Raw genomic sequence first — 24,630 nt, forward strand, 5'->3', positions numbered from 1 at the left:
TTGGTCCACATCCGGGGGAATCTGGTGCACTGTTTAGTTGGTTCACTCCCATCTGTGTTTCAACCTACATTGATCTCTGCTTTCAGCATGGTTGAAAACGACCCTACTTTGGACCAGGATGGGGTGAGTGGTCTTCAGGGTTGAGTTCCCATGATAAAAAAAGGGAATGTTCGGGTGTGGAGAGAACCTGCCCTCTTCCAAGACATGTCTACTGTGTCTGGCTATGCTTCCCACTAAAGAGGATTCTGGATATGCCCTTATATCTGCAGTGCACCATGTTGGCCACCACTCCAGGTCTACATTCAACCAGCTATTAGAACTATTTGCAAAACCCACTGAAAGAAAGAAAAGCCAGCTATTTTGTACACTAGTTCCTCACTGAGTCTTTAAGGGACCCCAGTTATTGGAAAGAATAACTAGCCTTCCTATCTGTATGAATAGTTTCTTATCGGCAAGAAAAGTTTTTAAAAAACCTGAGTAAGCATGCATAGGATTGTGCTGCAAGTCCATTTTTCTTTGTCCTTCTGATCTCCCTTTCCCAGCTCTAGAGGTGCTAAAGTATCGATGATTAAAGTATTTCATACTCTCTTAAGCCTGCTGTCTTGTAATGCTGATTTATAAGTCCCACTGAAGGCAAGACACTCTACAGAGCAAACGTGTACAATTTGAACTGTAGGCGGTTACTTCTGTTTCTGTTTTGAAGCAATTTCAAGCCTTCTCCCACAGCTCACTGATTGGCTATTCAATCATTTCTTTGAAAGTTTCTAACATAATTCCATGTAAAGGCCCTGAATCCTGCAAGACACATGTTCAGGCACTGTCCACTTTAATCACACGGTATCCTTCTTTGAGAAAGGGTGGGGCTTTCAATTCTGCCCTATACATGAAGCCCTAAATCTTAAATACATTTGGCATGGGTGCACCTGACAGCAGTGGCCATCTGTTTGTTCAATACTGCATGCACAACTCCTAATTCAGTAATCAGAATGGTCTGGCAAACCAGATTACTGAAAGCAGGTAACTGTCCTGGGTACCAGTTTTGCAGTACTGTATCACTCATCCACATCTTGATGAACCCAGGAACCCTGCTCAGATGGACCCAGGTTAATATGCCCAATTGCAAGAGAGTGTCTCATATGGTGAAGTCCAGTGTGCTGAGTTTGTATCTAAGCCGGGTAGCCATAATAGCACTGATTAATACTTTGCCACTCAAGAGGTTGCCTGTGTGATGTTCCTGTGGCTGGGCTCAGAAACTGAATCCAGGCTATATAAGAATACAGCAGTGAACTGCTATAAACACATATATTTGGATCAGGATCATGTACATAGAGTGCCATTCTATTAGATACATTTGGCCCACCATCAGCAATCCTCTGCCCTAGAATCTATCCATCTTTCATTCCAATGAATTGTGATTTTAGAATTTTCACCATTTCAGTCTTCTCTGTTCTGGATGTATAACTTAAGTGTTTGTAGTTTGTGTTAATAGCTAATTGAGGAAAAGGAATATCACAAGCACTCAGATTTTGGGATGAACTGCAGATGAACATCTGAGAAGTTCTGCTTTTTCTTATTTTATAACTATACCTTTTTATCACTGTTTAATTTTCAGTACTGCTTTAAATAGTTTAGACTTACAATGGAAGCGAAGACATCTCCTAGAACAGTGATGTCACACTGTTACAATGATATTTTAGGTACTTGGCTCACCTCTGGGAAATCACTGTGTGTTTTTATTATTCTAATTTCCATACAAATGGGTCCATTCCAACTTCAAAAAGGAAGTTCTAAACTGGAAAAAAAATATGCCAACACACATAAGCTCCTTTTGTGAGTTCCAGATCACCAGGACAGCTGCTTATGTTTCATAGGTTGACCTGCTGCAGACATGCTCCCATCGGCATGTTCAGCCTGGCACATCATGTGTCCTAAAAACCTGAATAAAGCTTATGGGAATGGCATAAGTCATGGGCATTTCCACAGTTGCCAATTTCATGGGGAAGAGCCACACAATTCATCATTCTCGTGCAATGCTCAGCCAACTGGGATGGCCTTAGGAAAATGGCTTGTTACGCAGCAGTGCAAGTACAGCACTTCACTATCCAGGATTTCTTATACACAAGAAGAGGCCTTCTAGTTCAGACCAAAGGCACATCTAGTCCAATAACCCAAAAGATTAAAAAGTCAGCTCTTCAAAGTTAAATATTAGAGAAGCCACTCTAGCCAATTACGACAACATTAACCATAGATAACGATTTCCTTCTATTGTCCATGCACTTCCCATGAGATTTGTGAGGAGGGATTTTATAGCTATCACCAAACCTCCTGATGTATAGTTCCATAAAATCCAAATTACAAGGAGCTTGCAGAACAGTCTTCCAAAGTTCCAAAAGCCAGCAGGTTTTCTCCAGGGGCTGCTGGACTGACTCTGGCTCTGAACAGGCTGGCGTCACAAATAAATGAAACTCAGTGCATACACAGCCCTTCAGATGAGTGGAATTTAATTCTTCCCCAGCAGTAACTAAAACCCTAGAGTAAAATGTCCATTGCACATATTTCCTAAAATAGATGTATAATGCTACTCCAACACATCCCACAGAGGAATGACAGCAGTATTGCCTGTAATTTGGGGGGTTTGTGCTTTATTAATCAAGTAGAATGTTAATATAAAACAGCCCAACCTCATAATTACCGGGACAGACATTAATTTTTTTTAAGGAACAAAGCCTGTTTATTGGAATAGAATTTTGATTAGTTTTTGTTACAGAACAATAGTTACCTTTTTAATTTACATTTTGCCTATTTGTTTAGGGAACTCTCTTAGTGAACATGTTTCTGATGATTCGCTTTTTTAAAGTGTATAGTTGCAAACTGTTGGCTATGCTTTTATGCTTAAAACTTCATTTGGCATTTTAAAAACATTTCATCGTTTAGGCCGCTTGTAAAAATCTAATAACTGAACAAAAAATGAAACGTGTGAGGCTGAAAGCACAATCCTATACATGCCTATTGCAGACCGGGTCCCACTGACCCAAGGCAATTTACTCCCTGTCAGTCTGTAAAGAATCGCAGCCTTAATCTAATTAAAAGCTTGGCAGATTTCCCCTTAGTTACCTCCTTCTAACAAAACATTAACACCAGCAGGATTTTATCTGACAATGGGTGTGATCCACCAAATGTGGGCCACGTCCATTCATTTCAGTGTGACGTTTGCAGAGTCCCGGCGGGGTTATGTGAGAGCAGGCATTTTAGTGCATGGGTGGGAAGAACCTGTGGCCCTCCAGGTGTTGCCGGACTACAACTCCCATCATCCTTGACCGTTGGCCATGCTGGCTAGGAGTTGGAGTCTTCCAATAGGCCACAGGTTCACCAGCCCTGTTTTTTAGCAGATCACTCCTGGTGTCCCTCTGCATGGTGTTTGTACCGTACCCATCCAACCACATAACTTGTTTGGTCTTTGAAAAGCTTCTCTTGTTCAGTTAAATATATTAGATATGTATATAATTAAAACACAAAAAAATAGCATACAAAGTATTTTGTTCTACCTCTGTAAAAAAAACAACACCTCACTTGTGAATAAAGTTATGCTGTCTGTGGAGTTCTGTGACTACTGCAAAAAAGAGAGAGAGCAAAGTGTGTTTTGTTTCTAAAGCAGGGGGGTGGCTTGAAGATGGGGAAGTAGGCTTGAAGGTTCTGGAACTCTTCTTACCCTACAAGACTCTCTACAACTCTGCCCCCCCCCCCCCCGCTAAATATTTCCTTCCCTTAGCACTGCCATTTACATCTATCTCTGCTGGTCCTGATAGCCCAGAATGCTTCCCCATGATCCTACAGATGAACACAGATGTATGCAGTTTTGAAGAAGGTGGACTTCTTCCATGCATATGCAAATACTATACGTAAACAAGAGACTGAGCCTGGAACTGGGCACCAGCAGCCACTAGGAGAAGCAAGAACACAAGTTGAGTATTAATGGGGAAGAGACTGTGGCAGAGAATCAGCTTTGCACAGAAGTTCCTGGTTCAATTCACAGCCTCTCCAGGTTAAGCTGGGGAAGACTCCTGCCTAAGACCCTGGAGAACTACTGTCAGTCTGTGTAGACAATACTGTGCTAGATGGACCAGTGTATAACACAGCTTATTACATGCCTATTGCAAATCCCAAATCCAAGGGCGCAGTACTGGAAGCCATTAAAAAAAACCTACAGCTGAAAATTGGGTACCAGAGGTAGCAGTCTCATTCCACCTAATAGGAATGAGAACCGAGTGCTGGGCTAGGTGGACCTTTGGCCTGACCCAGCTGGTATTTTCTTGTGCCCACCAACCAGCCCTACTTGCCTACCTGGCAGGTTTAGCCCTGTTCTACATGTTCATCAGAATTGCATCAAGTAGCTCTTGCTAAACTGTGCAACTTCAGACTCCAGGTGCGGAACTTCAACCATCGATTAAAGGTACCCCTGCCCGTACGGGCCAGTTTTGACAGACTCTAGGGTTGTGCGCCCATCTCACTCAAGAGGCCGGGGGCCAGCGCTGTCCGAAGACAATTCCGGGTCACGTGGCCAGCGTGACGAAGCTGCTCTGGTGAGCCAGCGCAGCACACGGAAACGCCGTTTACCTTCCCGCTAGTAAGCGGTCCCTATTTATCTACTTGCACCCGGGGGTGCTTTCAAACTGCTAGGTTGGCAGGCGCTGGGACAGAACGACGGGAGCGCACCCCGCCGTGGGGATTCGAACCGCTGACCTTTCGATCGGCAAGCCCTAGGCGCTGAGGCTTTTACCCACAGCGCCACCCGCACCTCATCGATTAAAAACAAGCAAATGGAAATAATAATTTGTTTGTACCCTGCCCATCGGACTGGGTTGCCCCAGCCACTCTAAAATGGTCACAGATATAATCATCGAGTTGTAGAGTTGGAAGGGACCCTGAGGATCAAATAGTCCCACCCTCTGCAAAGCACGAATATGCAGCTGTCCCATATGGGAATCGAACTTGCAACCTTGACATTATCAGCACCATGCTCAAACACTAGCATGTTAAGAAATGCACAGGGAGAAGGAACATTTGTTTCTGGCATGTTCGTGCTCTACAGATGAGCATATGGGACCTGGGAGACCAGGATTTGTATTGCGATTCAGCACTCATTTATGGATATCACCTAAGGCTAATCGCTGTCTCTGAGCCTCTCTGTCTATTTCACAGGTTGTTGCGAGGATAAATTGGGGAGGTGGAGAATCATATATGCCACTTTGAGCTCCTTTCGAAGAGAGGTGGGCGATAAATGGAGTAACAACAATGTAAGAATGAATAACAATGTGATATATGCAGAATGTCTCTTACACCTGCACTCTGACAAGGGCACAGGCCAGCAAAAGTTTCACAACGTGAATCTACTTATCATGCAGCTTGGCTCTTAAATTCAGTATTGCTGTACTACATGTCCTGATAGTTCAGGACATGCCAGCAACCTGAAAGCAGAGCTACCTGCCCAAATGCGGGAAGCAAAGTATTTATCGCCTCATTAAAAACTGCTGGAGTGCATTTTGAAATTCTGGGAATTTTAATACTTGGGAAATGGGGTTTGGGGTACCGAAGGGAAGTTCTTAGTACATTGTGTTCATTAATGACAGAAGAAGAAGAAGAAGAAGAAGAAGAAGAAGAAGAAGAAGAAGAAGAAGAAGAGAATATAATGGTATTTGGAGGCAGAACAATAGCGCCAGTCTCTGAGTGACAGTAATGTCTGGCACAAGGATGCTGAGCCTGGTGCCTGTCTCCTGCTGCTTGACACATTATGATGCTGAGTTAGACGCTGCCATGTGTCTCAGTCCCCGTGATTATACACAGGTCGCTGCACTCGGTTGACATAGTCGCATCACTAACAAATCCGGCCATCTTTTCAATCAGATGTTCCAAGGTTTGCAAGCTGGTCTTTAGTCAAGGCCTTAGAAACACTTGTTCTTTCTCCGTAATCTGAAATTCTCCCCACTACTACTGACTTTGCTAATGTGACAAATCTACAGCCTTGTGGGAATTCAAAAGACAGACAGGTACTTCTGCTGCACAGGACTGCAGACAGCAAGCTCAGAAGCTCATTCCAGATAATATTTAGTGACAGTAGCCCATTTAGTATGGTATCTTAGCAAATCATCATTTATGTATACACTCATAGAATTGTAGAGTTGGAAGGGGATCCTAGGGTCATCTAGCCCAACCCCCTAAAATGGAGGAATCTCAACAAAAGGATCCATGGCAGATGGCCCTCCAGCCTCTGCTTAAAAACCTCCCAGGAAGGAGAGTCCACAACCTCTCAGGGGAGTCTGTTCCACTGTTGAACAGCTCTTACTGTCAAAACGTTCTTCCTGATGTTTAGCCAAAACCTCCTTTCTCATAACTTTAATCCACTGGTTTAAGTCCTGCAGGAGAAAACAAGCTTGCTCCTTCTTCCATGTGACAGCCCTTTAGATATCTGAAGATGGCTAGCTTATCTTCTCTCGGTCTCCTCTTTTCCAGGCTAAACATACCCAGCTCCCTCAGCCATTCCTCATCAGGCTGGGTTTCCAGACCCTTGATCGTCTTGGTCACCCTCCTCTGCACACGTTCCAGCTTTCCAATATCCTCCTTAAATTGTGGCACCCAGAACTGGACACAGGACTCCAGGTGGAGCTTGACATAAGCAGAACAGAGGAGTACAGCTTTCCAAAGTTTTCTGCTCAATACCAACCCCCTGACTCTATCTCATGAGGTGTATATTCTGCCCTCTTTCAAAGGGAGGTCAAAGCAACACACATGGATCTTCCCAGCTGGTTTTCCCACTTAGGCCAAGACAAGAGCTGGAACTACAACAAGCACCCTCAGACCTTTCTGAAGCTTTCTGTACCTGTCTAAGACTTTCTTAAAGAAGACCCAGACCATAGCCTGAAAGTTTAGCAGACCATGTGTGACCAATGTGGTAACCTCCACATGTTTAGAACTACAACTCACATCCTTGCTGTCCATTGGCCATTATGTCTGTGGATGAGTTGAAGTCTGAAGGGCCCTACATTGGCTGCCCCGCCATATAACTTTCCTAGAGACCCAAAAGATAGCCAGTAGCAGCATCCACAACTACTATGGTGTGTAGGAAAATATTTCCTTGGCCAAAAGTGCTGGCAGCACACCAGTGGCAAGGAAATGCTGCCATGAAAACCCCTTTCACGCATGCACACAGTCACACGCTTAACTGGAACTTGTAACATGCAAAAAAGGAGGGACAACTTGAGTATCTCCACATGGGGAGAAGAAAGCTCCATTTCCACATTTCAAGACAAGTGACAGCATTTGCATTTGCACATCGTCTTGTCATTAGTGGCCAAAATATTATGCCAGTTTTCTTGTTATCACACCACCAAACCCTTTTCAGCAATATATATATATATATCCTCTGGGCTGACTTTTCAGCGACTTCATTTACATTGCCTTCACTTGCACTCCTGTTGCCTTCATGTCATCATGAGCCAAATGTGATTGCTGGCATGGCACTGTAACATTATTCTCAGTGCATAGGTCCCGCGGAAGTGAGAGGACAATAAAGCAATGGGAAAGGACTGGACAAGGGTGCATATTTAAAGGGCAGCCGGGGGTAACATTCCAACCGACGTAAACTCCTAAGTTCCATCAAAGAATCCCCATACAAGGTGGAATTGAAATTCTTGGGACACCTTCTTCTAAAAGAATATCCACAGCAAAAGAAGAAGAAATAGAGAGAGAGTTAGTGATTAGAGTCAAGGGAGAAACCTCTCCTGGGCACAGCTGCCATTGCTTCTGGCTGCAGCTGGTTTCGTTTTCATGCAGAGACGCACGCAATCGTGTGTAGAACTCGTTGCAATATGCAATACATAAACCTAGGAACTGCAGGGAGCAGAGGCACTGGCGTAGCACAGCCACGGCAGCCAGCAACTCTGATGTAAGAATAAGCGTTAGATCAGCCTGCGCCAGTCCTCCAGCTGTTTTCGACTGCAACTCCCACCAGCCCCAACTTCTCTGGAGAGCGATGGGTTGGGGAAGGCTGCTTCATAGCAAACGGGAGTCAGCTGCAATAAAGGCATGCCTTTAGGGAGGGGAACAAAAATAGTTTTCAGAACTAACTCGCCCTGCGTTACCAGAAGATACATAGGATTGTTTATCTTGCGCTCTTTAATGCCATTCATTATGTCACAGAAACGTGATCGATGGGGTCTCATCTGCCTCCTTTCCACAGCCCTAATCTCTTTACTTTTTCCACAGTGGGACGTATTTAACCTCTTCTAATCATTCATCTTGCCTGTCTCCAGAACATTTGCTCATGCTCTGTTTTTAACCAGATTAAGACAGAGCGCCCTCACTTTCAGGCCACCTTTATGTGACACCGAATCATGCTGCTAAAATTGTCGGTGGGCAAAGTGATAAATGTGGCACCATTTCCTCAGGTTCCTAGCAAGCAAGCAAGCTAAATAGGTGTGTAGCCGCAAGTATCCTAACACCAACACATCTCTTACAGAGTGGAATATTTTTCAAAGTAGAAACTGGGTAAGTTATATTTGACTGAAGGGGCGTAAAACGTCAGGGTGGGGGGCATTTAAATTAGACCAAGGGGTCATCCAGCCTAGCATTTACCGTATTTTTTGCTCTATAAGACTCACTTTTTCCCTCCTAAAAAGTAAGGGGAAATGTGTGTGCGTCTTATGGAGCGAATGCAGGCTGCGCAGCTATCCCAGAAGCCAGAACAGCAAGAGGGATTGCTGTTTTCGCTGTGCAGAAATCCCTCTTGCTGTTCTGGCTTCTGGGATTCAGAATATTTTTTTTCTTGTTTTCCTCCTCCCAAAACTAGGTGAGTCTTGTAGAGTGAAAAATACGGTAATTCTAGATGCCCCTAAGGAGCTTACAAGCAGAGCTGTTCAAGGCGCAAGCAGCCCAGGTGAATTCTTGGGCTGGGCCACATTTTTAAGGCTTCAGCACACGATCACTGTGGGACCCCCAAGCCCTGGGAATGACTCAATGCAGTCCAGAGATGGACCATATGACAGAAGAGCATCACGGGGGTACAACCAAAAGAGTCTCTGTTCCAAAAGATCTCAGAAGAGCTGGTTCAAAGAACATGGGTAAACTATCGGCTGGTTCAGACTTTGGAATACCAACGAATAAAGTAGCCGCTTTTTACCAGCACAACTTCCTGGCAGTGGTTATCAGGAATAGAGAAGCACTTTCATCGCCACCACTCCAGCTACCATACAGAGTGGGGAGGAGAGACACTGCAGAGAGGGTCTTCCGGCATTAGAACCCTTATAGGACTGCTGTGAGGGATTTTGACGGCAAAGTTGCTCTTGAACTACTACGTTGCCGTCTGCACAGATCTGGAAGAGGGGTCCAGAGTGCCATCTGGCCAGTTTATACGTTCAGTTTGGGCTGCTGTCATCTGGGAATGAGATGTTTGAAGGGGCATTACCTCCTTGACCCTTCCTATTACAGCCAATCAAAACTAGCCAGACAGGTTGGCCCATGCCTCCTTGTGATGTCTCCAATGGGGCCATGATGAGGCTCCCGCCTCAAGACGCCCCACGGTTTGTGATAACTACCACCCAGTAACAAACATGTCATTCTTAGGCAAGGTGCTTGAGATGGTGTGGGATGTTCAACTTGTGCAGGGAGGAAGCAGATTATGTAGACTCATTTCAGTTAAGGTGTTGGCATCATCTTACAAGCGCTTAATGACTTGGGACCCAGATACCTGATGTAGCTTCTTTTCCGAAATCAGCCTGGTTAATCTTTAGGATCACCCTCTTGGTAATCGCTCCACTGAGTCAAACCATGGTGGCCCAGGAAAGATCCGTTTCAGCAGCCTCGGAAGTGCAACTCCCTCCCCTCTGCATTAGAGCTCAGGCTGCCATCATCTGTTTTTTGACAGCAGATGAAAACCCATCTGTGCATCTCGGTTCTCGTGGGGATCTGATATCATTGTTAGGATGCTATGACAGTACTGCTTGCTGCCTGTTGTTTAGATATGTTTCTGGCTCTTAAATTATTTTTAATAATAATATCTTAGGAGACCTTTTATGTAACCTGTCTTTGGGGTCACTTAATAATAAAGGGCAGGATATAAACTACTATAATAAACTAATAAACAAACAAATATTTCAAGAAGATTCCAGAGCTGTGGTCCACAAAACAGGAGATGTGAACTTGCTGAAAGACTGGAACTCCTTTCATGATGGCAAATATCTGATTTCATTTTTATTTTTTTTTAATTGTTAGAAGGCTAGGATGGTTTATGCAGTCCATCCTGAACTCAAGAACTGTACTAATGTTTGGATCCCCAGTATGCTTTAGATACAAAACATGCCTATGTACACATCCTTCAACATCAGGTATAAAACTTGATACCAATCAACACAGAGATGGGAAGGGTATAAATAAAATAATATTTATTATTATTATTATTATTATTATTATTATTATTATTATTATTATTATTTTCTGGCATCCTTCCTGCAGAGGGCAGGTTGAACGATTCTTCACATTGTGATTATCAGCTATGACGCCATTTGCAAGGAGGGTATTCTGCAGAATCTGGGTTTCCCCAGGAAAAGCAGAAAGAGAACGGGAAAACCACCATGGTGAAATAAGCTATGAATCCCCAGACAGAAATGTGACCAGGAACGGAGCCAAAAGAGAGCAGGAACCCAGATAAGATGATTTAATAAGACAGCCAACATAAGCCTTAGACTCTCTCAGAACGGCTAAGGCCTCAGGTGTGGGAACAATGGCAAGCTGGCAGGAATATGATCACCTAGGAACAGCGCTCCTCCTGTACCTCTGCAGGAGGGCTGTGGATGAAAACATCACATCTGTGAATGACAAGCTCTTTTAACCCCAGAGAGAGGAGTATTAATTCATTAGTCAAATTAGGAGGCTAGCTATGACAGACATAACAATATTGGTGGTTTTGAAAGCTAGAAGGAGCCTTTCCTTTTAAAAGGACAGTCAGGGGAGCACTGAACACAAAGAGCTGGAGCTGCTACTGAAAGGTCAGCCGGCAGAAGACGGAAAGCTACACGGTGTACAAAATTATTATATTGTTCCCATTTATTTCTTTTTAAAAAAATCCTACAAAGCGTTACCATAAAAAGTGCACAAAGTGTGCTACACAATCAGCAATGAACTCTCTAGCACAAAAACAAAAATGTAATTGCAAAAATGCAGTTGGCAACAAGATTAATATTGAAATCGTGCCGCTAGAAACATAAAGCCTCCAAAATCCATATAGACAACATAAATTGCCACAATCTAATCCACAGTTACACACATTTAAATTTCATTTGAAAGCAAGAGAGTTTTAAACATTCCTGGGTTGTGGGAGAGATGGGGGAGAAATTAGGTTTCGTTCATATTTAAAGTTGAGCCTTCCTAATTTGCACTTCCCAGAATAGTATGTGAACTGAAACAAAGCCATCCTTCAAAATTTGCACTTGTTCAAAGTGCCAAATTTCAGCCTCTCCAGTCAAATAATGTGTACAAACATACTAAAATACAGTGTGCAAAATAATGTGTGTATTAGTGAAAACAGCATACAAAAAATGTATTATATTGGGGGATTTTGCTCTGAAAAAATGTGCATATTAGGAGAAATTTGCACCAAAATGCTGATGAATTTTAGGCATACTTAAAAAATATCACACACCGATGTGGATAACCTAAGAATAGAAAAAGGAGAAACTGAAGCTGACAGATTCATCCATACCTAATTGTGACCAAATACAGTATAAAGTAGGAATTGTTTTCACCAAGCACCTTAAACTAGGTAGAAATATGGAGCCAGGCAAGCCTGAAGGAAAGAATTCCCCAATTTTGACCTCTCTCCCTCAATACACTGTCCTTGGTACTCAACAAATGGATCTCACAAGGTAGAAGAACCCTGAAGATGGCCTGCTGAAATAACCAAGAAGTCCAGGGAAGATCTTAAGACAGCATTTCCTAAGGGATGAAAGGAGCTCAGGATATATTGCTATTATCTTTCCAGGTTTATCTACAGAGGGTGGGGGAACTTGTGACTCTACAAATGTTGTTGGACTCCCAACTCTCATCTGTCCCAGCCAGCATGGCCAAAGGACCACAAGTTCCCCACTTCTGATTTACAACCTTGGTTTATTTCCTAGTGATTTGTGGCATAATCACTCATTGCCATTTGTTTTTCTGTGTGTTTCTTCCATTGTCTATTCTTAGCTAAACCACTCTCGGGGTTTTGTTTTCCTTTTTTTTTTTTTTTTTTTTTTTTTGTCTGGTTCACTGACTCATTCTCATCCCCAGTAAATCTCTGCAAGAAGTTGACCGGCAAAATCTTTTTGAAAATACAATGGTACCTCGGGTTGCAGGCGCTTCAGGTTACAGACTCCACTAACCCATAAATAGTACCTCGGGTAAAGAACTTTGCTTCAGGATGAGAACAGAAATTGCATGGCGGCAGCAGGAGGCCCCATTAGCTAAAGTGGTACCTCAGGTTAAGAACAGTTTCAGGTTTCAGAACGAATTAAGTTCTTAACCCAAGGTACCACAGTATATGAAACAAAAAGACATCCAGATACATCTTTGCCCACCAGATATTTGAAGGCCATTTGAATTAACCAAGACAGTCAGTCACGACCTTTACTATGAATTCTCAGAGTTTGCAAATGTACATTTTTTAAAAAGTAAAATAAAATCATAGGCAAGGACTCCAATGTAGTTGCTTATAAGCTTTAAATATCAGTCGAATTATATTTTTTTAAAGGAAACTATAATGTTAAATGCAACAGATGGCGAAGAGCACCTTGCGAGGTGGATGATGCAGGCAGAGTCATCCTTGTGCTCCTAGAGTGCTCCCTTCCTCATCTGCTGTTGCCACGTGGGAGCCACACAACACCCCCCTTAGGCAGGGCTTGAGCTTTTTCGAAAGATTTGCATGGACTGTGTGGGTGGAAATATAAGAACAACATATGGTAGTCTAACTTAGCTGTTGCACGTACATAGCAAGTGATCATAAACTTATGTTCCAGCAATAGCTGGTAACTTGATACCAGATTAACGGACAGTTTTGCCTTCCCCAGTCATAGACGGTGTGCTTAGACACAGTGATGGTGTTGGTGGATCAGGGAAGAGCACGTCAACACTGTCCAGTTCGAGAACTATGGGCATCTGCGATGTGCTTTCTGCCGCGCTTACATTGTGTCTTTAATATGTGCAAACCGTTAAATGTGAGACTTGTGTCTACATTTGCGTTGCTGCAGTAGCAAAGTCCCGAGAAGGTGGGGAAATGTCACTAAATTCATTAATGGTATTTCAGGCCTGTTATAATAAGGCAGTCTTTTTGTTGTACGCTGTCTTGACAAGACAGCATAGGTCAGGAATCAGAGATGTGTTTTCTTGAACAAAATGTCATGTTACAGGATCACTATCACACTCTTATGAAGGATATGCAATGTAGTTAAGCATATTCACAACCGCTTCAATGGCCTTAAAGGTAAAGTTACCCCTGCCCGTACGGGCCAGTCGGGACCGACTCTAGGGTTGTGCGCTCATCTCACTTAAGAGGGCGGGAGCCAGCGCTGTCCGCAGACACTTCCGGGTCACGTGGCCAGCGTGACGAAGCTGCTCTGGCGAACCGGCACCAGCGCAGCACACGGAAACACCGTTTACCTTCCCACTATAAAGCGGTACCTATTTATCTACTTGCACTTAAGGGTGCTTTCGAACTGCTAGGTGGGCAGGAGCTGGGACCAAAAGACGGGCGCTCACCCCGCCGCGGGGATTCAAACCGCCGACTATACGATCGGCAAGTCCTAGGCACTGAGGTTTTACCCACAGCGCCACCCGCGCCCCTTTTTTCAATGGCCTTAAATGTGCTTAACTCTGAGTTGGACTGTGGCCACAGCCGAACACCACCTGTGGCAAGAACGCCTTACTGAATAACCTCATGAATGTTTACTCAGGAGTAGCTCACAGGATTGGAACCTTAACAGATCTAGTAACTGTTCATAAGGGACCGTTCTATTTTGTATAGGAAAGGCAGGTTTTGGACAGAACTAGTTCACCACACAGTGAAATATAATAGGTTCCTGGCTGTTCTGAACTGCAATGAGCTCCCAGGAGAACCGGAACACTTAAAAAAATGTAGCTAGAAAGTTTGAGAAGTAGGAAGAAAATGCATCCTTAAAAGCCCTTTGTTCATTTGGTGCTGAGGAACAACTTGCCCTGCCCAGCATTTTGAAGATGAAGACTGAAAGTGCACAAATGTCAGTCCCAAAAGGGGCACCCAAAAGGAGGGACCTTGTTTCCCTCTCCTGCTCTAACCACCAAAGTGCATACCTATCGAGCCAACAGGCAGTTTTAGAGCCTTCACACACACACACACACACACACACACACACACACACTGCTAGAGCCAGACCCACCAACCCACGTTCCTATGCAGGTAAGCTACGAACTCCCGCTGTTAGTTGGGTAGCCACACCTCTGCCCCACCAACAATGGTGTAGCCTGGGAGGCAGGGACCTTTCTCAGCCTGAGGGCTGCATCACCTTATTGGCCTGGGCAGGCAAAAAGGCGGTGATCCCGATCCAAATACATTTATTGTACTAGCCACTGGTCATGACAAATCTGAATCAAAAAATAAATACATGTAAAAGGGGTGTAGAGCCACAAATAATGGTCTCTATTTAGATCTCTGCGTCTCCCTTAACAGTTCACTGCCATATTGTGTCCAGGGTCTTCTTTCTGATCTTTTTGGCCACCAAAGCAAAATGGGTGACTTTATGAATCACTGAATTGTTTACATCGCTAAATAGTCACAGGACCTTTTCTGCCAGGGAGAGACATCTTTCCTGTACGGACGGCAAGGCGAGAAATCACCTCCTGGGTCCAATGTATAGTGGGGCAACATAGTACCGTATTTTTCGCTCTACAGGACACACTTTTCCCCCTACAAAAATTAAGGGGAAATGTGTGAGCGTCCTATGGAGCGAATGCAGGCTCCTTGGCTTCAGCGAAAGCAACACGGAGCCTCCGAAGCGCAGAGGGAGCGCTCCCTCCGTGCTCCGGAGGCTTCGCGTTGCTTTCACTGAAGCCTGGAGAGCAGCGCTGCGCTCCAAAGGCTGCGGGTTCCTTTTGCTGAAGCCGGGAGAGCAAGCAGAGAGGGAAAGCTGCGCAGTGCCCCTTCAGCGAAGCAGGAAGAGAAATGGAAGGGGGTCCGTTTCTCCTGCCGCTTCGCTGAGCAGAGAGGGGGAGAATTTTTTTTCCCCTCTTCTCCCCCTCCTATGGTCCGGTGCGTCTATGGTCCAGTGCATCCTACAGAGCGAAAAATACGGTAAATAGTGAAAGATGTCTTCCACCTGTGATGCCCACATAGACAAGAGTCTGCAAAAGGGGGCAAGATCAGAGGCAAAATTGTAACGGTGACCATTACCCTTTACAGGAGGCTGCATTCCAACCACACAGAACTCATAGGTTTCTGCACACACAGAGACACCCACACGCCCACTATATCCAGACAAGCAAGGCTGGCAAACACACTTGAGGAGGGTGTGGAGTGGTACTGTTGAGGGTGTATGCCTGGGGAAACTCCTGAATGCCAGATAAAGATGCCTAGTAGGCCACGTTTGACCGACTGCCCCCGCCCCCCACCCCAGCATAGATATTTGCGAACCATGATGTCCTCTTTCCTTAATATCTTGGGCAATTGTGGCCACCACGTCCTTGGCTGTACTTGTCCAGAGGCCTGGGCTGCTAATTCCTCCCTCTCCTCTCTGCCTCCCCACAAGAATACATCAGCTCCTCTGTGCCTGGTGATTAGGTCAGTCCATGTCGAATGCTTGAAGTATTCAGGCCAATTAACACTCTTTCTGGGTGACCAGTATTGCCGATCGATTAAGCTGCTCCCGCCTGCTGTGAGCTCTCGCTGCTGCAAAGACAAGAGCCTGGCCCCAGACGCCACGTCAAACGAGAATTAACGAAAAGCTGGTGGAGACTGACAGCTCAAAAGCTTTTGACTTCTGGAAGCCACCCGAGAAGGCTTTGCCGGGTTCATTGCACCCTCAGAGCTCAGGAAAGAAACAACATCTGTCACTAAAGTGTGAAGTTACCACAAAAAAAGCACCCACCCTAATATATTCCACGAGCTTAATACGCAGACGGCAATTTAACAAAGCAAAAACCAAAAACCAAGAGCTCCTCTGCTCTGATGGTCTGTACCCTCCAGGGAGACGGCAGTTTCATACACTTCTTGAGACGCTCTTCAAAATGGTGCATTAAATACTCCATATTTTCCTGGTGGATTATAGCACAATCTTGTTTATCCAAATGCCTTTGGAACTATATCTGTGGTTTAGTTAATCTCGCTTCCCGTTGCATTACTTATTTTTGGACGGCATATATTTGGGCGACTGCCAATCTGCCTCTCTTCAACCTGATCATAGGACTTTATGCACAACGCAACATGATCCCTGAATTGGTCCATATTTGGCAGGGCTAGTGCATTATGGTCTGCTTTTTGACATGGGGGAGTATATAAGTATCACAAGAGAGAGAGAATAAAAATGCACCAGTATTTTGAATCTCTCCCAAATTCCCCACTTGAATTCAGGGTCTGGGAGAAGCAGTTTATTCTGCATGGGGGGTAAAGGTAAAGGTAAAGGGACCCCTGACCATTAGGTCCAGTGGTGGCCGACTCTGGGGTTGCGGAGCTCATCCCGCTTTATTGGCTGAGGGAGCTGGCGTACAGCTTCTGGGTCATGTGGCCAGCATGACTAAGCCGCTTCTGGCGAACCAGAGCAGCACACGGAAACGCCGTTTACCTTCCCGCCAGAGCGATACCTATTTATCTACTTGCACTTTGACGTGCTTTCGAACTGCTAGGTTGGCAGGAGCAGGGACCGAGCAACGGGAGCTCACCCCATCGTGGGGATTTGAACCACCAACCTTCTGATCAGCAAGTCCTAGGCTCTGTGGTTTAACCCACAGCGCCACCTGCATCCTGCATGGGGGGTAGATAGACCATATTTACTCAAATAATGCTTCACAGTGGCACATAAGACTAAAGAGAAGGAATTTTCTACAGCTCCATGCTCTATCAACCTCTTGCCCTCTCCTAGTGAGGGAGAGAAATTCAATTCAGTTCACATTTAAAGATGAATCTACCCAATTTGCACTTTCCCAAGCAATACGCGCAGTTCTCTGAATTTTGCAGCAGGATTTTCTATCCAGGTAATGTGTATGGAAGTGTATCTACTTGAGGAAAGTGTGTGTATAAAAGCATATATTGGCAAACACACAAAAATGTGTTGTATCTGGCAAAATTGCTTGGCAGAAATGTGCATATCAGGCAAAAAAGCATTCAAAAGTGAGCTTATTAGGAGAAATTCACGCTAAACTACTGAATTCTCGTGATCGCAAACAGATGTGGCAATGTGTTGATGTGAACAGAGCTTAAGATTGGGGGGAAACTGGAAACGGAGCAAAATTTACAAAAGCTGGTCCATTCCATACTCCCTCCTCCACCATGGCAACGGGTTTAGCAGGTAGCCCGCCCACCCCCCATTCTCCCACCAATCATCTTTAGCCTCTAGGGTCATTATTTCATTCCACCTTACCTGACTGGTTAACAGCCAAGTTCCTGAGCAGTCCCCCTGCAGATAATTTGCATACATTTAAATAAGCACGGTCCCATGTTTTACTCAAACTTCGCCTGTGTCCTGCCTCTTTATCTCATGGTCGCAGTCACAATTCATGGCCAGGGTCACCAGCTCCCTCCGGCCACCCCTGGTCTTGAGCCAGATTTCACCAAGCGGTCGTCAGTTGCTGATCCCCATGGTAAAAGATACTTCTCCAGCATCCACATCCCTGCAAATTGATTATTATAAACCAGTTTCTCCTTACAGCTTCAAGGTGTTGTACACACTTTCAACTCACCCAACAGTATGTTAGTGGCTCAGGCAACAATGAATCTAGCAATAAAATGGCCATCTCTAGAGCTTGTAAATCTAATTGGACATTCTTGCTCCCAGGCACCCCTCAGTTAAGCACAACTATCAAGAACACAACACAGCAAATATAATTGCATTGTCCCATTACTCTGTCTTGCTTTACTGTCTTGCCCATTAATCTTTTCAGGGTGCCTGGTTTTCTCAGCTTCTACCAGTTGATCAACCAAGAGCCGCTGAGTGTTCAGCAGAAGGAGGGGGCAGGAAGAATAAATTTGGGAAGTAGTAACTTTGAAACATGGCCTTGATTAACATTCTATTGCGGCTAATCTGTTTTATCAATCCCTTAATACAAGGAATCAATGGTTACACACAGCAAAGCAAATGAGTTTCTCAGAGGGAAGAGAAGGGGAGGGAATCCATAAAATGAAGACTTCAAGTCTTAAAAGCTGCAAATTAAAAACAATGAGTGCCACTAAACTTTTATTCAAGGTGAAAATTGCCGGTGTCTTAAGCCTCGTGCGCAGCTGGGAGCTCTGTCAAAGTTGCAAGCGACAAGATTTTTGAGAGCCACAACTAAGTGCCATAATGATACACCACCTACTGTTAATAGTCTGCTGCATCTACAGTTTAAGTTTACTAGCACTGACACAAATGCAGAGGTGGGTGGGTGTGTATTCTGTAATAATACAGATACTTTACCCTACAAAAATATCAAGGCAATGTGGCAGGCATAGCAGAAATTCTAATGGGTCTCTTTAAGAAGGGTGGCTTTAGTGCAGGGGCAGAAAGCTTCAGGCTCAGCCAAAATGCGGCCCTCCAACCTCTCTACCTGGCCCTTGGAACTCGCCACACGCCCATACTCTCCAGTACACACCTCTCATTGGCCCTGCTCCACATGCTGCTCAGATGCTTTTGCCTGGCTAGAATTTACAGTGGTCCCTCGGGTTAAGAACTTAATTTGTTCTGGAGGTCCATTCTCAACCTGGAACTGTTCTTAACCCAAGACACCGCTTTAGCTAATTGGTCCTCCTGCTGCCGCCACACGATTTCTGTTCTTATCCTGAAGCAAAGTTCTTAACCTGAGGTACTATTTCTGGGTTAGGGGAGTCTGTAACCTGAAGCGTCTGTAACCCGAGGTACCACTGTATTCTTAAAAACTGATGGTGCCTTTGCTTGCCTGGGTGGAGAATGGAAATACGGATATAGATAGAAACCTCTGACTTTGGGCACAGCTGGAGTATAGCCCCCTATCCAAGGGAAAGAGCCACATCTGTTGTTCTGCCCACTTTTGCTTCTGACCTTGCCCAACTTTTGCCTCTAGCCTTGCCCACTGCTGCCATGAAGCCCCCAGAAGGCTGCCCACAAAGGCATGCTGCCACCAAGCCATGCCACCAAGGCTATGCAAACCACGGTTTCCTGAACGTATCTTCTGTACTAGTAGTGAACTCATCTGCCAGGTATTTATGCTCTTCCTAGTGTTACTGCTTTAAGGCAGTATTTTCCAAACTTGAGTCTCCAGCTATTTTTGGACTACAACTCCCATCACTTCCTAGCTAGCAGTGGTCAGGGATGATGGGAACTACAGTTCAAAAACCGCTGTAGATCCAACTTTGGGAAACACTGCTTGTTTTGCATGCCATGTGGCTTTATTATATTGTATGCATTGTGTTTTCTTTTATATTGTACCCCGTTCTGAAATCAAATAGAATGAAATGTAGGCTGGTACTGCCTCAAATAAATAAATATCCTTATGCCACAAAAAATACATTATAGGGCACAGGGTTGTGGGGGGGACCAAGGTTTGCAGAAACCTCCCGCAAAATGTTAGGACAAAAAAATAAATATCCTAAGGAAAGGGGACCCCCCCCCAACAATCCATGCTAAGCATGCTTAATGGACATGGAATGATGAAACAGGAGGGGGGTCAGAAAAATGGGGAAGCAGGAATGCAATGGAGTATGCTACAAAGGGGCATGCCCGACTGGCTGGCTGGCCCCCTGAACAGGAGCACTCCACACATCAACATTTGGACATAATCATGTATTCCATTGGGTTTTTGAGCTGCATTTTATGCAGCCCCAAGATGCTGTGATAGATTATTTGGGAGTTCCGCAACAAAGGAGACTGGTGGCGGCACAAAGCAATACGGTTATAGAACTATTTCTCTCTCCCTGGAACCGGATGGTATTAGTGCTCATTGAAAGCAACAGCACAGCCTGTCCAGCGTTTTCCTAGCCGAGAGAAACAGGTTCTGATGTGCTTTATGCGCACGCCAGAAAGTGGAGCCAGCAGCAGCAGCAGAGGGTTAGTGAAGGGTCAATCTATCCCTGATGGACGCATTATTTTGAGCCCCCTGAGCTACTCATGCCAGCTTTGGGCATGGATGTGGGCAAAACAAGAAGCAGACTCATACAGCTCCATGCGAAGTGAGATGCAGAAGGGATCTATCAGACGCACCTAAAAGAGGACATATTGGTCTATTTCTGTTTCATTTTGTGTCTCATATTTCTCTGTCAATAATCCCTTCCATCCTGATTCTGCATCAAACAGTGGAGGGTTTAAATGAACAAAAAATTAACTACGAAATGCAACCAAATATTCACATTTTCACTGTTTTTGCAGTCATTGGGGCTGCGTTCTGAATGCATTTTGGCTATATTTTATGCATTTTGTACATTCTAATTATTGAAATGATAACCACACCACATCTGATGGTTGCATTATATTGCAAGCTGTGGTCCAGAAATTGTAAACCCCCCTGCAAAAAGCGGGGTAGGACACCTGTAATTCATATTCATGAATTAAACAGTGAAGGCTGTGGAAACCCACCATATGTCCCATAAGCTCTTAAGCCATGGGAGGGATGGAGAAGCTGTAACCCCCCCCCCAGGTATTCCTGGACCACAGCTTCCATTATCCCTCACCTCAGGCCACCTTGGCTGGGGCTGATGAGAAGCACCCAACAACTTCTCCACACCTTGGCCAGGGCTAGGCTAACAGCGCGATCCTAGCCATGTCTTCTCAGATGCAAGTCCTATTGAATTCAGTGGGGCTTAATCTCAGGATTGCAACCTTAGCAGCTAATGCTTGGGTGATCCACCGTAAATAATGCAAAAGTTCCCAGAGGCACAAATGAAAGCAAGGGACTGCAAGCAATATATTTGTTTTTAAAAAGTGTTCCTTTCAAAACCTTCCCTTTTAACGTCTGCTACAGCTTGATTAGAACGAAACCCTTCATTCTCCCTGGTTATTTTTTACTAATACGTATGATGAGTGTCTAGCAACAGTGCTCTTTAATTAGCAGCTCCTTTGTATTCCGGTCCCTGTGCATCCGTTTCCCCCCCCCCTTGCCCCCCTGCAGGAAGCCATCCCTATAAATAGCGCCTTCACCAGTGCTGTGTGTTGGAGGTAAAAACGTCGACGGTTGGCTACAGATCCCTCTTGCCAAAGGAGGCTCGCCGAGGCAGGTTGCTCTAACACACAAGACTGCAAAGGTCACCCCCCGCTGGGCTCTGGACCTGATTTATTACTCATTCAGTTTGTTTCTGTTTTCTTGCCAGGGCTTTCTACCTGCCTTTGTCAAGCCCAGCCAGGGAGGCTTGTGTCAGCCAAGGAGCTACATGCTAAAAGCTCTCCTGTGCAACCTTTAGCCACAACCGCCAAGCCACTTAGAACCACCAGCTCCACTCTCCGGAAGGCGCGGGAAGAGCCATAATTACTTTGACAGAGGCCAAGTAATCACAGTCTGCATCAACTAGGAAGACGCCTTTCGTGACTTCTGCAAGCTGGATGCAGAAACTACACCTGCCTCTAGCACCAAGGAAGGAATCGCTCTGCCCAGATACTTCCAATACATCAGCAAGGCTTCTCTGAGATTCGATTCGATATCTTTATTGTCATTGTCCCATACAGAACAATGAAATTGAAAAATCTACATAAGACATTCAAAATCCCCTAAAAACTCTGAGATCCATGGAGATTGAATTGAACAACACTCAAGGGCTCATAATCCCAACACACACACACACACACACACACACACACCGAAATCTCAGGAGGAGGAAGGACAGGGGAGGGGGAAAATAAGAAAACAACACGTGGAAGTCTTGTTTGTTTCATCCTTGTAGTTTCTTTATCCAGCCTAATGTAAAAACTGCAGGTATTCACAGAAGGTGCTTCTCTGTTGAGATTTTGATCATTCATTAGCCATCCACCGAGACTGTCTGCAGGTCCTATAGTCCACGCCAGAGGGAAGAGTCTGGAGTTCGGATTGCCAGGAGAGATTGCCATAAACACCACTTTATGAGCTGTAATGGTAACTGGGGGAGGGCCATAGCTCACTAGTAGGGCAAAAGGTCCCAGCCTCAATTTCTGGCATCTCCAACTACAGCTAGCAATGTCCTCAACCCGGAATTCTAGACAGCTACTGCCAATAATAATAATAATAATAATAATTTTTACTTATACCCCGCCCTCCCCAGCCAAGGCCGGGCTCAGGGCGGCTAACAAGCAATAATAAAAACAAGTTGAATGAATACAACTTAAAAACAAGATTAAAATACATATTGAAACATTAAAATATTAAAATTCAGCCTCATCACAGGAGGAGAAAGGAAAAAGGAAAAAGAGGGGGAGGGAGTCAAATTGGCTCCAAGCCAAAGGCCAGGTGGAACAACTCTGTCTTACAGGCCCTGCGGAAAGAAATCAGATCCTGCAGGGCCCTGGTCTCATGAGACAGAGCGTTCCACCAGGCTGGAGCCAGAGTTGAAAAGGCCCTGGCTTTGGTTGAAGCCAATCTAACTTCCTTAGGACCCGGGACCTCTAGGGTGTTGCTATTTATAAACCTTGAGGCTCTCCGTGGGGCATACCGGGCGAGGTATGTAGGTAATCAGTGTAGTTAATGCTGACCTCGGTGGACCAATGTTTGGACTCTGTATAAGGGTACGTTCTTCAGCCACCCGTGAAAATCCCCCAGTCCTAGACAAGTTCCTACCAAATGTTCAGCTTTTTTCACCCTCTTCTGACCACGTGGAAATCATTGGAAGTGGTGTCGATAGCAACCCACTGTAGTGTCGTATAGGTTCCCCTCTCCCACCAGATCAGACTTGCCTGGGAAAGCAACCCGAGCAGAAGGTGATTTAAGCTGGCGATTTCAGCGAGACACGACTCGGCAATCTTCCCTAAGAGACGTGACTAAGCAGAAAAAACCCCAAATCTGCCTCCGCCCTCCACTCTTGCAAAGTTGCCTTGCATTAGGGCATGGATGAGCAAGCCACCTCTCATTATCACTTCCATCTCTCACGGTGGCTTTTGTGGTGTGATAAAGAATTAAGTTTAGCAAATTAGGTGAGGGAGAGGGAATTTAGAAATGACACCCCTGATGATTGATGATACTAATAAGCCGTATGCTAAGGAGATTCCCCTCTCCACCCCCTCTTTACCAGCCACACCAAGCCCTATCCCTGAGCATACACAAAGAGGCTCAACATCAGCTGCTCTGATTTAAATACGTACTGTGAAACAACAAATGGAAAACATGGTGAGGTAGGGAAGGGAGCAATGCGAGATACTGGTTTTCAAACCCAGAACACCTCTATTCTCCTTTTTCTGTTTTGGCATACTGCCAGCTTGTTCTTCAGTTACGTAATTATGGCAGCATCTATATTACAACTACAATCCCATTTTAACAACAGTTTTTGCCAAGCCAAGGGAATTAAACCATCCTCAGCACAGACACAACTTTCCCTTCTCGATGGTACAACTGTCCCTTTCCCCACAGCTAGGAATGGGCAAATATGTGAGTTTCTCGTTTTTCCACACTTAGTTCAGTTCTCCACAGTTCCAAATCGCTTTGTGGTATGGTTGCTGTTTTCTTTTCTTTTTTGAGAGTATCCCATGAAAATACAGTAGCATTTAAGTGCAAATTTCTGCTTAATACATGTGTGTGAATGAAATTTCCCCTCGTATACACACGTTGGCAAAGCAATTTCCCCTAATACTGTATAGCAAAAAATAAAAAAGTGTGTAATTTTTACACACGTTACACACATTTTGCTAGTACCTGTTTTTGTACCTGTTACTTTGCGGGGGGGGGGGGGGAGAGAACTACACTGCAAAATTCAGGGGATTGTTTATTTCAAGAGACCTTGGTTTGCATGTGGTTTCAGAAAGTGTGAATTAGGTGTTGTTGTTGTTTAGTCTTTTAGTCGTGTCCAACTCTTCATGACCCCGTGGACCAGAGTACGCCAGGCACTTCTGTCTTCCACTGCCTCCCGCAGTTTGGTCAGACTCATGTTTGTAGCTTCGAAGACACTATCCAACCATCTCGTCCTCTGTCGTCCCCTTCTCCTTGTGCCCTCCATCTTTCCCAACATCAGGGTCTTTTCCAGGGAGTCTTCTCTTCTCATGAGGTGGCCAAAGTATTGGAGCCTCAGCTTCACGATCTGTCCTTCCAGTGAGCACTCAGGGCTGATTTCCTTAAGAATGTGTATGATCTTCTTGCAATCCATGGGACTCTCAAGAGTCTCCTCCAGCACCATAATTCAAAAGCGTCAATTCTTCGGCGATCAGCCTTCTTTATGGTCCAGCTCTCACTTCCATGTGAATTAGGTAGCTTCACCTATAAACATGAACTGAATTAAATTTCTCCTCCATCCTAACCCACAGCTCC

General features: G+C 44.9%; 1 long non-coding RNA gene across 5 annotated transcripts in view; it reads right to left on the bottom strand.

Annotated features, from left to right (window-relative positions):
- Nucleotides 1-24,630, bottom strand: part of LOC310661115 — a 131,969-nt gene that overhangs the window by 50,779 nt on the left and 56,560 nt on the right. The window lies entirely within an intron of this gene.

Source organism: Podarcis tiliguerta, assembly GCF_965153285.1.
Source record: "Podarcis tiliguerta genome assembly, chromosome: 12".
NCBI classification, from domain to species: domain Eukaryota; kingdom Metazoa; phylum Chordata; class Lepidosauria; order Squamata; family Lacertidae; genus Podarcis; species Podarcis tiliguerta.